Source organism: Callorhinus ursinus, unplaced genomic scaffold (assembly GCF_003265705.2).
Source record: "Callorhinus ursinus isolate GAN/ISIS: 27379988/994484 unplaced genomic scaffold, GSC_fseal_2.0 scaffold73, whole genome shotgun sequence".
Taxonomy (NCBI): domain Eukaryota; kingdom Metazoa; phylum Chordata; class Mammalia; order Carnivora; family Otariidae; genus Callorhinus; species Callorhinus ursinus.
In genome coordinates, this window is record NW_027397135.1 from 3,262,642 (window position 1) to 3,275,463 (window position 12,822).

At 42.1% G+C, this 12,822-nt stretch overlaps 1 pseudogene; it reads left to right on the forward strand.

Moving 5' to 3' along the window:
- The first annotated feature begins 886 nt into the window (after positions 1-886).
- LOC112809773 (enoyl-CoA hydratase, mitochondrial pseudogene) lies at positions 887-1,977 on the forward strand (annotated as a pseudogene).
- The last annotated feature ends 10,845 nt before the right edge of the window (positions 1,978-12,822 follow it).

Consider the following 12,822-nt stretch of genomic DNA (forward strand, 5'->3'; position numbering starts at 1 on the left):
AGCTAGTGTCTTTAAAATCATGAATCTGAGCTCTAGGTCCAACATCGTACTAATGTCCATATTGAGTAGGTTCCTGGTAGATCGTACTACCTCTTGTTCTTTTTCTTGAGGTGATTTTTTTCATCTTGTCATTTTGTCCAGAGGAGAACAGATGAATGAGAGAACAAAATGCTAACAGGGTAACAACGTCCCCAGACAATACACTCTAAATAAATCAGAAAAGACCTGAAACCAGGGGAAAAGAAAGGGAAAGAAAGAAAAAGGAAAAAGAAAAAAAAAGAAAAAGGTAAAGATAAAAACAAACAAAAACAGAACAAAACAAAGAAAAACAGAATATGATCAAATATGATCTGGCTGGTACATAGATCAATGCCATACACTAGATTTTGGGGTATTTTGGTCTGTTAGAAGAAAGTGCCTTGCAAAATTTTAAAGAAAGAAAGACTTATATATGTACAAAATAAGGGTTGATATGATGAAGGGATGGAATATGACTGTAAAGATGAATATTATAAAAAATTTTATAAAAGGAATTGATAAGATGTTGTTTGAAAAGAGGAAGAAGAGGATTTAAAAAAAAAGAAAGAAAGGAAAAAAGGGAGAGAGAATGTGATCAGGCAGGAGACTAGAACAAAGCCATACACTAGAGATTTAGGGTATATTTTGATCTGTTAGAAGAAACTGTATCTCAAAAGTTTAAAGAGAGAACAACTTATATATATATATATATATATATATATATATATATATATGCCAAAAATAAGGGTAACTACTATGAAAGGATAGAATATGACTCTAAAAATAAAAAATAAAAATGTTTTTTTTAAAAAAGGGATTGATAAGATGTTGGTTGAAAAAGGGAAAAAGAGGCCGTCCCCACAGCACCATGGCTGCCCTGTGCGCCATCCTGCCCTGCATCTGCTGCCTGCTGCGCCCCCAGCCCAGCTGCACCACCTTGCGCCCCTTCATCTCGGGTGCTGATTTTCAGTACATCATCATAGAAAAGAAGGGGAAGAACAGCAATGTGGGCTTCTTCCAACTGAGCTGCCCCAAAGAATTCAATGCACTCTGCAATGGCCTGATCACTGAGCTCAACCAGGCCCTGGAGGCCTTCGAGTAGGATCCGGCTGTGGGGGCCATCATCATCACGGGTGGGGAGAAGGCCTTTTGCAGCTGGAGCTGATATCAAGGAGATGCAGAACCAAACATTCCAGGACTGTTACTCTGGGAAGTTCTTGAGCCACTGGGACTGACTTGCCCAGGCCAAGAAGCCGATCATAGCTGCTGTCAATGGCTACGCTCCTGGAGGCGGCTGCGAACTCACTATGATGTGTGACACTCTTTATGATGGAGAAAAAGCCCAGTTTGCACAGCCGGAAATCCTAGTGGGAACCATCCCAGGTGCAGGGGGCACCCAGAGACTGACCCATGCTGTTGGAAAGTCACTGGCCATGGAGATGATTCTCACTGGTGACCAGATCTCTGCCCAGGACACCAAGCAAGCGGGTCTCATAAGCAAAAATTTTGCTGTGGAGAGACTGGTCGAAGAAGCCATCCAGTGTGCAGAGAAAATTGCCAGCAATTTTAAAATCGTAGCAGCAATGGCCAAGGAATCTGTGAATGCAGCTTTTGAAATGACATTAACAGAGGGAAACAAGCTGGAGAAGAAGCTCTTCTATTCAACTTTCGCTACCGAAGACCGGAAAGAAGGGATGACCGCAAAGAAGGGATGACCGCGTTTGTGGAAATGAGAAAGGCCAGCTTCAAAGACCAGTGAGCGCCTCCACCTCTGCCTAGAACCCTCTACTTAAAGACAAATTACAGTCTGACATTCTTAGAAGCAAGTAAATCCTTCTTTTATAAAGGGCCGTGTAGGTGACACACAGTTTATCTCTGATGCTTGGGGCTCTCACTCCTGGGCGGTAGGCAGTCTTCCCCCAGCGGCCATGAGAATCCGTATCTAGAGCATGTTCACACTCTGACTGACCGTATTTTTCTTAATAAAAAATTATGAGAGGAGCCTGGGCGGTGCAGTCGGGTAAATGACTGACTGTGGGCTCAGGTAGTGGGATCAAGCCGCACATTGGGCTCTGTGCTCAGCGGGGAGTCTGCTTCAGATTCCCTCTCCCTCTGGCCCTCCCCCACTTGTGTGCGTGCGCTCACTCGCGCTCTCTCAAATCAATAAAAATCTTAAAAAAAAAAAGACAGTTAAAAAAATTAACTTTGAAAGACTAAAGAATCATGGTAAAAAAGCCATGGTTTCTATGTGTAGTATTCCCCTAGCGCTGGAGTTCTGCCCTTCTCATTGATTGGTAAACTTGGTCTTGGCTTGCTGGCTGTTCGTGCTGATCTTCTGGGGGGGGGGGGGCTGTTGCCGTGGTTCCCAAATGTCTTTGCCCCAGGCAGACTTGCCCTGCCCTTGTCGGTCCGGGCTAAGTAATCTGCCCGGGTTTGCTCTCTGGAGCTTTTGTTCCCTGCAAGCTTTAGGTACAGTTTTGGAGGACGAGAGTGAAAATGGTGGCCTCCCAATCTCACCCTGGAGGAGCCAAGAACTCGGGGCCCTGCTCCTCAGTGCGCCCCCAGAGGAAAGCAGTCACTCCTGTGTCCCCGGTCTCCAGCCGCACTCCGTGCTCACCCGGCCTGTGACCGAGCGTTTGTATCTCTGGCACCCGACCCTGTGTGGAGTCTCCAAACCCAGCAGATCCCTGTGGTGCGCTCCCGCGCCGCTCCTCCCAGGGGAGGAGGGGGAGTCTCCCCAGATCTGCTGCTTGTTGAGTCCCTGCTGGAGGAGCAGGGGCCTGACTGTGTCACCGATCACAGTTTCTGGCCACCCCGAGCTGAGAGCCCGCGCCTCGGCTCCGTCTCTGCAGCCGGCTTCCCCGCTCTGATACCTAGGACGTCTGTCAAACTCAGGCACCCCCGGACTTTCTGTGACCCCGAGGGTCCTGAGACCACACTGTCCCGCGAGGGTCCCACCCCCCGCTTAGCCACTGGAGCGACGTCCCTCAGCAGAGCCGACTTCTAAAAGTTCCGATTTTGTGCTTGGGGCTCTATCACTTGCCAGAAGCAGCCGAGGGAGGCCCACTCCCCTGCCGTCTATCCTTCCGAAAATCGCCTCGGATTCACTTCTCCACACGTCCTACCTTCCAGAAAGTGGTCGCTTTTCTGTTCAGAGAGTTGCTGCTACTCTCTTCTTCGGTCTCCTGTTGAGTTCGTAGGTGTTCAGAATGGTTTGATCCCTATTCAGCTGAATTCCTGAGACCAGACGAAATCTAGGTCTCCTACTCCTCCGCCATCTTGCTCCGCCCCTCAAATAAATAAAATCTTTAAAAAAAAAAAAAAAAAGGCAGAACTCTCACCAATCTGGAATGTTACTAGTAACATTGCCATAAGGAATAGAAATCTTTAAAGAGAGTCAAATCTCCCGTCTCTAAGGAAGATTCAAAATTTTGCTGTAGGTGTTGAGAAAACTAATAATGCTGATGACTGAGTAACAAAGTCCTGTGTGGCTTCCAAATACCTTTTTCAACAAAATTGAAGGAGAACATAATGTAATTATTGATGTTAAATCATTAAAAATATAACTGGGAAGGAGTCCAAAGAATTAAGTGACATTTCCACAACCAAACTCTTTCCTTGCCCAATTACTATTTATATGACCCCAGTTTCTCAGAGATTACAACTGTCATAAAAGAAAATCAGGAATAGAAATGATAGCGAACCCTCGTCATATTCCAGGGATAAGTATTAGTCATCCACACATACATGAACTCCTAATGCCACCCATCTGCTTAAGAGAGGCAGTCTGCATAACATTTTGCTTTTTATATTTCATAACTATCAGGATGTATAATCTTTATCTTTGTGATCATTTGTCTACAGTTATAATTTATAGGATTTTTTTACAGTTAAAATAACAGTTTTAAAATATAAAATAATGGGCATTTTTTGCAATGATATATGCTAGGTGATGAATAAATGCTTCCAAACATTAAAAAGTAATATAATAAAATATGTGAGGGAAGTGAAACACAAATACACAATTACTGAGCAAAAGGAATGATGTGGAATTTCAAATTTATTTTATTTTATTTTTATTTGAGAGAGAAGGAAAGACAGAGAGAGAGAGCACTCTTCTTGCAGGGGGAGGGGCAAAGGAAGAGGGAGAGAAGTAGACTCCTCCCTGAGCATGGAGCTGAATGCGGGTATCTATCTCAGGACCCTGAGATCCTGACCTGAGCCAAACCGACTCAGACATTACTGACTGAGCCACCCAGGTGCCCCAGTGTAATTTCAAATCTTTAAAATGAGAGCTATTTTCCTTTAAGTGATTGCTAATGGTTGTCAGATTGCTATGATATTTTATTGGTAATTTTGTTTTAAAATTACGATATTAACAATATTCCAGAAATCACACTCTTTAGTTGATTTAAAACTTGATGAAAATCATCTAATTTGAAATTAGGTTCAACTTTGAAATGTATAAGGATATATAGCAATATATATATACATTTGTGTGTGTGTGTGTGTGTTCTTTTATGAGTACACAACCAAAATTTGATAGCCATTGAAACAACCATCTCCATTGTGAAGATTCAAATATATTTGAATGTTCACTAAAAATACCAATCAAAGAGGTTGTTTGCAAAGATTATCTATTTGAATGAAGTAATCTATCTATTCAGATAAAATGATTTATCTCCAGCCCACACAACGGCCTAATTATAATTTGTGTGCATTATGGGGTCTATCAACTCTGATTTCTGTAAAAAACAATATAAGTTTAGGGGCACCTGGGTGTCTCAGTCGGTTAACCATCTGACTCTTGATTTCAACTTAGGTCAGGATCTCAGGGTTGTGAGATCAAGCCCCATGACAAACTCCATATTCAGCTCAGAGTCGGCTTGTCCCTCTCCCTCCGCTCCTCACCCCCACCCAGAATAGATAAAGTCTTCAAAAAAAAAGCAATATATATTTCTCAGTTACAAGACATCGTGTAATGTCTGCTAATCCGCAAGAGCTTGAGATGGCTAGTTAGCATTTTATAGTGGAAGGTAGTGTTTATGACTTAAAATACTGATTTGTGTTATGAATTTTATTTTATTTTATTTTTATTTCATTTTTTCAAAGATTTTATTTATTTGAGAGAGAGAGAGAGCATGAGCAGGGGGAACTGCAGAGGAAGACGGAGAAGCAGACTCCCCGCTGAGCAGGGAGCCTGATGTGAGGCTCAACCCCAGGACCCTGAGATCATGACCTGAGCTGAAGGCAGCTGCTTAACTGACTGAGCCACCCAGGCGCCCCTGTGTTATGAATTTTAAACCACTAATAAGAAATCTTGGAGCTATTTTTGCCTCAATAGAGAGAAAGGTATTGGCATCTATAAAAATACTTTTGCAAAAACAAAATAATAACATTAAAAATACACAGGAGATTTCTGGCTTGGAATCCAGCATGTAAGGAGCTTGGAAACCATCATTCCATCCTCATAACAAGACAAAAACTGACAAAATGAAAACTAGCAGATCTACTTAAATCCTACAAAAGACTGAGGTCACAGGACAAACTGCTGCCTGAAATTTGGAGGGTATACAGGTGAACACAGAAGAGGCCTAGGAACCACTGTCCACATCACAAGAGTAGGAAAACTTAAACTGACAAATTGCTAGGGGCTTGGTGTGGACAACCCTTCAGAAAGGGGGCTAGTCTTAAGGGGATCCCCACACTATCATGACTTTTACTCTATCGTGAGCTCTACCAGGTCCTAACAGTGAAACTCAGAGAAAAATCCTCTCTGGGACATAACTATTTTACTAGACTCTAATCCACTGAGGTTTGACCAGAGACTAACTGACCTGGGGGAAGGGAAATACTCAACTCTATCCGTTTCTAGATCCTATCTCACCTAAAGGAGATGAAAAACTGAGAAGGTCACAGAACAGAGGCTCAGGTTCAATCAAATTCTGAGTCCAAATCACAGGACTATAGAATTCTTCCTCTCCCCACACACCTCACCAACACATCAATAGAGCTCCTGTACAATAACAGGGGATTACAAGTGAAAGAACAGTACTTCCCACACCTTACCTAAGAAGGCTCTATGGGAACCCAAAAACAATAGGGGAGAGAAAACAGAGGACAACAATGGAGATTTTTGTCTCTGGCATCTGCAGCTACAGCAAATAATAAACACAGCCTAACTTACATCCAGGTAAACATAAAACCTCACACTAAAGGCCTATTTACCTCAGTTCCTGTTACCCAGCACGTCCTGCCCAGCGTTCAACAGGAAGAATGGCAAGGCCTACTAAAATGTACAAAATACAATTTGAAGAGACAGAACATGTGTCAGACCCAGACTCAGATACGGCAGACATGTTGGAAATGTCAGACTGGGAATTTAAAACAACTATGATTAATATGCTAAGGACTTCAGTGGAAAAAGTGAACAGTATGCAAAAATACATGGGCAGAGAGATTTAAACTGTAAGAATGAATGATAAGGAAGTGCTAGAAATCATAAACACTGTAATAGAAATGAAGACTGCCTTTGATGGATGTATTATAGAATGGACACGGCCAAGAGAAGAATTATCAGAGAGATTAGGGAGAGGTCAACAAGAAATTTCCAAACTGGAAAAAAAATGGGAAAGACAGAAGAGACTATCTGGGACCATTATGAAAGTATAATAGACACATACCAGGAATACCGAAAGGAGAAGAAAGGTCAGGGAACCCAAGCAAGATAAATGTCAAAAAATCTACACCTAGATATATCATATTCAAACTGCCAATAATCAAAGATAACACGAAAATCTTGAGAGAAGCCTGAGGGAAAAAATACCTTACCTTTAGAGGAGCAAAGGTAAGAATTACCTTGGACTTCTCTTCAGACATCATGCAAGCAAGAAGAGAGTGGAGTGAAATATTTAAAGTGTCCAAAGGGGAAAAAAAAAAAACACCAACCTGGAATTCTGTATCAGGTTAAATTATGCTTCAGAAATAAAGCAGAGAAGCCCAGACAGATTATGGAGTCACATGTGTTAGGAATGTGGGTCTCTCTGCTAAGGACAAGGAGTAGGGAGGTAAAGCAGCCAAGGTGATCTGAGGCTGCTCCGGCATTTCTGAAAGTCTGTGGTGGCAGAAGAGAATGACAAGCCTGTCCCTGAAGGCTGAGGCAAGGGCCTGGAAGTGGAAGTTGAAGCCCCTGCGCAGGCGACCAGGGCCCTTCCCCTGAGGTGAAGGAAAGCCCATCTCCTTCGACATGCTCAGTGACAATTCCCTAGGTGTCCAAGCCCCAGCGATTACTACAGCTCTAAGAAATCCCCTCGCAGTCCACACACGCTGCTCTCCAGGGCAGGACACAACCCTGGAGGCCCAGCAGGACACACTCCCATGTCCTCAGAGGCCCAGAAGCTCCATCCCCCATCTCAGGAACTTTTAACTTTTTTTTTTCAGACAGGGATAAATCACCTTTCTTATTAATCTCCCCAAATCTTGGAGGAGCCTGTTGATGCTGCATTTACATAACTGAAGATGGCTACTTACCTAACTTTTACTGAAAGATTTTCTGTCAGAGCCTACACTGAGAAGAAGCCAGAACTTTCTTTGGGTTCGAGAAGGGCTGGGGAGTTGTAAGTTTCCTTTGTAATAAAGAATCAAACTCCATTTTTGATGTGTGACTATTCCCCCCCCAGCTTTATTGAAGTATAATTGGTATAAAAACCTGCATATAATTAATGAATATAATTAGGTGAGTTTGTATATATGTACACACTCATGTGACCATCACCACAATCCAGTAATAAATATATCTATCACCTCCAAAAAAAGGGAAGGATAAGTAAAGACTTTCTCAGATAAACAAAAATGAAGGGAATTTGCTGTCAGTAGATCTGCCCTGCAAGAAATGTTAAAAGTTCTTCAGAGAAAAGGAAAATGGTATAGATCAGAGACTTAGACCTACAGAAAAGAAGAGCATTTTACAAGGAATAAATAAATACAAGATAAAAGTTTTAAGTTTCTTTTTCTTATCTTTTATTTATATGACAGAGAGAGAGCACGCACACAGGGAGAGGCAGAGGGAGAGGGAGAAGCAGGCTCTGCACTGAGCAGGGAGCCTGACGTGGGGCTCGATCCCAGGACCCCGAAATCATGACCTGAGCCAAAGGCAGATGTTTAACCGAGTGAGCCACCCAGGCGCCCCGAATCTTTAATTTTCTTATTTTTAAGTGATCTAACAGATAACAGTTTGTTTCAAATAATAATAGCAACAATGTATTCAGTGATTATAACCTAAAAATAAGTAAAATGAATGACAGTAATATTATAAAACATGGATGGGGGAATTTGAAATACTTTGTTAGAAGGTACTTGTAGTACCTATGAAACCATTATTTAAAAGTGGTCTTGGAATAGTTATAAATGTATATTGTAAATTCTAGGGTGATCACTGGAAGAAAGTCTAAAAAATATAAATGCTATCCAAAAAGAGAAGAGGGGCACCTGGGTGATGCAGTCCACTGGGCTTCTGACTCCTGATTTCAGCTGAGGTCATGATCTCATGGTTGTGAGATCAAGCCCCATGTTGGGCTCCATGCTCAGGGCAGAGTCTGCTTGAGATTCCCTCTCCCTCTCCCTCTGTCCCTCCAGCTCATGCCCTCAATCTCTTTCTCAAATACATAAATAAACCTTTAAAAAAAGAAAGAGAGAAGAAAAAATGAATCATATAAAACATTCGAAAGCAGAGAAGGCAAAATGAGTGGAAGATAAAAAAAGAAAAAGAAAAAAAAACAGAGCAACAAACAAAAAACAGTAACAAATATGGTAGATAGGAACCCAAATATATCAATAATCATTTCAAGCATCAATGGTCTAAATAGATCAATTAAAAGACAAAGACTGTCAGAGTGGATCAAAAACCAAAATATAATTATGTGTTGCCTATATGAAACCCATTTTAAATATAAAGACACATATAGATTAAAAGTAAAGGTATAAAGAAAGATATACCATGGTAGCACTAATCAAAAGAAAGGTGGAGTAGCCTTTTTTTTTTTTTTTAGAAAGAGAGAGAGCCCTTGTGCATGTCCTTGGTAGAGGAGGGGGAAAGGGAGAAGGAGAGAGAGAATCTTAAGCAGGGTCCATGCCTGATTTGGGGCTCGATCTCATGACCCGAAGATCATGATCTGAGCCAAAATGAAGAGTTATTATGCTTAACCCACTGAGCCTCCCAGGAACCCCTGGAGTAGACATTTTTATTTCAGACAAAGCACACTTCTGAGCAAGGGAAATTATCTGGTACAAGGGAGTATTATATAATGAAAAAGGGGTCAATTCTCCAAGAAGACACATCAATTCTTCATATGTGTGGCCCTAAGAACAGAGCATCAACACATATTAGACCAAAAGTGACAGATTTGCAAAGGAGAAATAGATGAGTGCAAAATTATAGTTGGAGTCCTTGACACCCCTCTGTCAGAAGTGGACAGGTCCAGAAGGCAGGAAATCACTGAGGATCTGTTTGAGTTCAATAACACCCTCAGTCAACTAGATATAATTGAGGTCATAGACAACTTCATCCAACAACAGCAGACTACACATGGCTTCTCAGGCTTGCATAAGATGTTCACCAAAACAGACCACATGCTGCACCATAAAACACATTTCAACAAATTTAACAAAATAAACATCATACTAACTATGCCCTCAGACCATAATAGAATTAAACTAAAGTCCATCACAGAATGAAAACTAGGAAATCCCAAAATATTTGGAGATTAAATGATCACAATTTATTGTTGTCTTTCCACAATAGGTCTTTTCTGGTTATTTCTCTCCTCAAACCCAGCATTTTTGTGCCCTTTAAGATTTTATTTTTGTCTTATCCATCAATATTTGTGATACAGTGTTTAGAACATTCTAGAATGTTATAAGCCCATGGCATATGTTAGGAAAATATCTGATAGCAGAGTGACCAAGATCAGGAGGGCTGAGGGGCAGAAAAATTAAGTGAAACCTGGTCAGAGAATATGCTATAGTTTTCTGCCTCGGGGCTGGTCAACACATTAACTAGAAGGCTTTTTTAAAAAAAATAAATTTTTACCAATTCCATGTCAAAAATTACAGCTTTTAGCTTTGAGGGATATTTTTATTTACTGAGGGTTTGGGTTTGATGAGAAAACAATATTTGCTCTTCAGCCCACTTTAGCTAGCTTACAGAACGCCAGAGTTTCTGCCAACTGGAGGGAATTAAAGCTCCTGGTAAGTCATCCAGGGCTTCTGGGTGTCCTCCTTGGTGTGTGCGTGAAAGATGCACAAGAGGGTCTAGATGATCCTCAGAGTTGGGAAACCAGCCCTCAAGACTCAAGCTCCACTTACCATTTGGACTATTTAGAATGGATGCCCATAATTTTTGGTTTTGGGAACATGTCTCTCTAAGTCATACTAAATACTTGGGGCTTGGCAAAATCAAATACCAAACTAATTTTCCTTTGATTTTTGATACATGAGAATTTTGGTAGATATGAAATACTTATAATCTATGTGCTTTTGATTAATTTAAAATAATTCATTCAAATGCTGTGTGCAAGAGAGACTTTAGGTCCAAGAAGCCTATTTAGGCTTTTGGTCTCTAATAAACTTTTCAAATTATCTTTTTTTTTTTTTTTTTTTAGTTTTGTTTGTTAGACCAAAAAGTTGGCCAAAGCTAAAAGACTACATGTAACTTGGACTTGCATAAAACCCAGACACTTAGAAACATTTTCTCTCTTCTCTGAACTGCAGTGCCCACCCCACTTTGTGTTACAATGTCAGATCCTGGTCAGAGTGGTGGCTAGGGAGTCTGATCAGTCCCTTCATAAGGACTGGCGGCTGGGTGCAGCTTCCCCACTGAATTTCATTCATGTGTGGTTTCTGAGCAAAGAGCTAAGACAAAGAACATCAACAAGGGTGGGGACAATTGTTTTTCTCCCTAAAAACTGGTGATAGCAATTCTTCCTTTTGCATCCTAAGCCTCAGTTAGTTAGCAGTGGTTGGCTTTTAATAAAAATCCTGAACTACTTGCATCAGAGAAGTGATTGACAGGGTGCCGGTCTACATTAGTCTAGGGGCTGTCTTTATGGTCCTTTACCATTTAGGCTCCCTCAAGCTTATGCATTTGCCATGCCCCCTCCCCATCTGTAGTCTGTCAACTCTGCCTCAGCATTTGCCTTGGTGTCTGCTCCCTCCCAGCCGTACTCGCGGTATACCCTGCTGTGATACTTGCATTTTCTTGTTGTAGTTTGTTCCTTTGCATTTCTCTCCTCTGAAGCGTGAGGTCCTTGAGGCAGGCGTTTACTTTTTTCCCCCTCTTACGTCCTCAAAGGTCTTTCAACATGTTTGGCATACTTATGTAAGTGATCTTTTATAGACAGTAACATATGAGAAAAATGAAATGAAGATTTACGCTTTACACAGTTCATTGTCTTCTTCACAAAAGGTCTCAGGTTTGACCACCCAAATCTCCCAATATATTTCTCCTTAAGCTATACCGAGGAACAAGTCACTTGGCCCTGCATAGTATGTAAGCACCTCCTTGGTGCCCAGGTGCTGATGAGACTGTGCTATAGAACGCAGGTGTGACCTAAGTCAAGGGCCACACAGTCCTGGCCATATATTCCTGGGAAACTATGGTGTCTGGAATTCCTAAGATAAAAACATCTCCTATAACTTTCATTCTATGATGGTGCAATTATGTTTTATTGTTATTCCTGACCTACTGTTAGCACTCTCTGGATTTCCCTGGCAACCACCATGCATTGATACCTTAATGGCAAGAATGAGCTTCACCATCTGAGGAAAAAGGGAAAGGTTTTTAGCTAGCCATCAGCTAGGGAATCTGGGCCAGTGGCTTTTTACTTGGCTGGCTCCAAATCACCTCTTCCTTCCCTGAAACCATGGATCATCCTCTTGCAGCGCTGCTCTATGCCATTTGGAGAAGGAAAGAAGACAGAGTCTGTGAAAGCAGATACAACTCCTCAAATAATGCCTAATCCCATTTCAATCAGCTAGTGAGGCTGGTGGGTCACAAAACAGTGGTGCAGATAGAGCCAAGTGGGAGGTGTCTGGCTCTTGGACATTGCAACAGGTTATGGATGGACCGTTTCCTCTTGTCTGGGAATTTTAACTAAAGCCTCAAGCTTAGCCTAATGGCTTTTTAAGTACCTCTGCATTCCAAGGGGAGGCACTAGATTAGCTACCCCCACAGGACCTGCTAAACAGCTTCTAAACCATCCTAAATCACCCCATCGTCTATAAAAGAGAACAGTGGGGTTTCAGTAGAGAGGAGGAGAAGCCATTTCTTTGACAAGAATCCAGAAGGATGCAGAGCATTGTGACATTTGCTTCTCGCTGCCTGCGTCCCCCATGCTTTCATCCAAACAGTCTCTGGGGGCTGGATGCTTGCTGAGCACTGATGTATGTGGGTCTCCTGCCAGGGTAGAGTGAGAGGTCAGAGAGAGGGGCTCTCTCTTGGGGGCACATGTGCAGATAGAGACCAGACTGGCCCCAGCTTTACAGAAGCTGAGTCAGAGGTGGGCTCTGTTGATCCCAAGAGCAGAGGATAGCAGAGTCTGGTGCGGTGAGGATATATGAGATTTCCCCTGGACAGAGCAGGTGGGGGCTCGAACATGCTCAAGAGGGCTTTCTGTGCAACAAGGGGCATAAAAACAGGGACATCCTGAAGGGGACATGACTTCATCAGTCACCAGCCACTGAGTATGTGTGGGGCAGGGGAAGGGGCCACTCAGAAGAACTTACAAAAGATGGTACCACCGACAACAC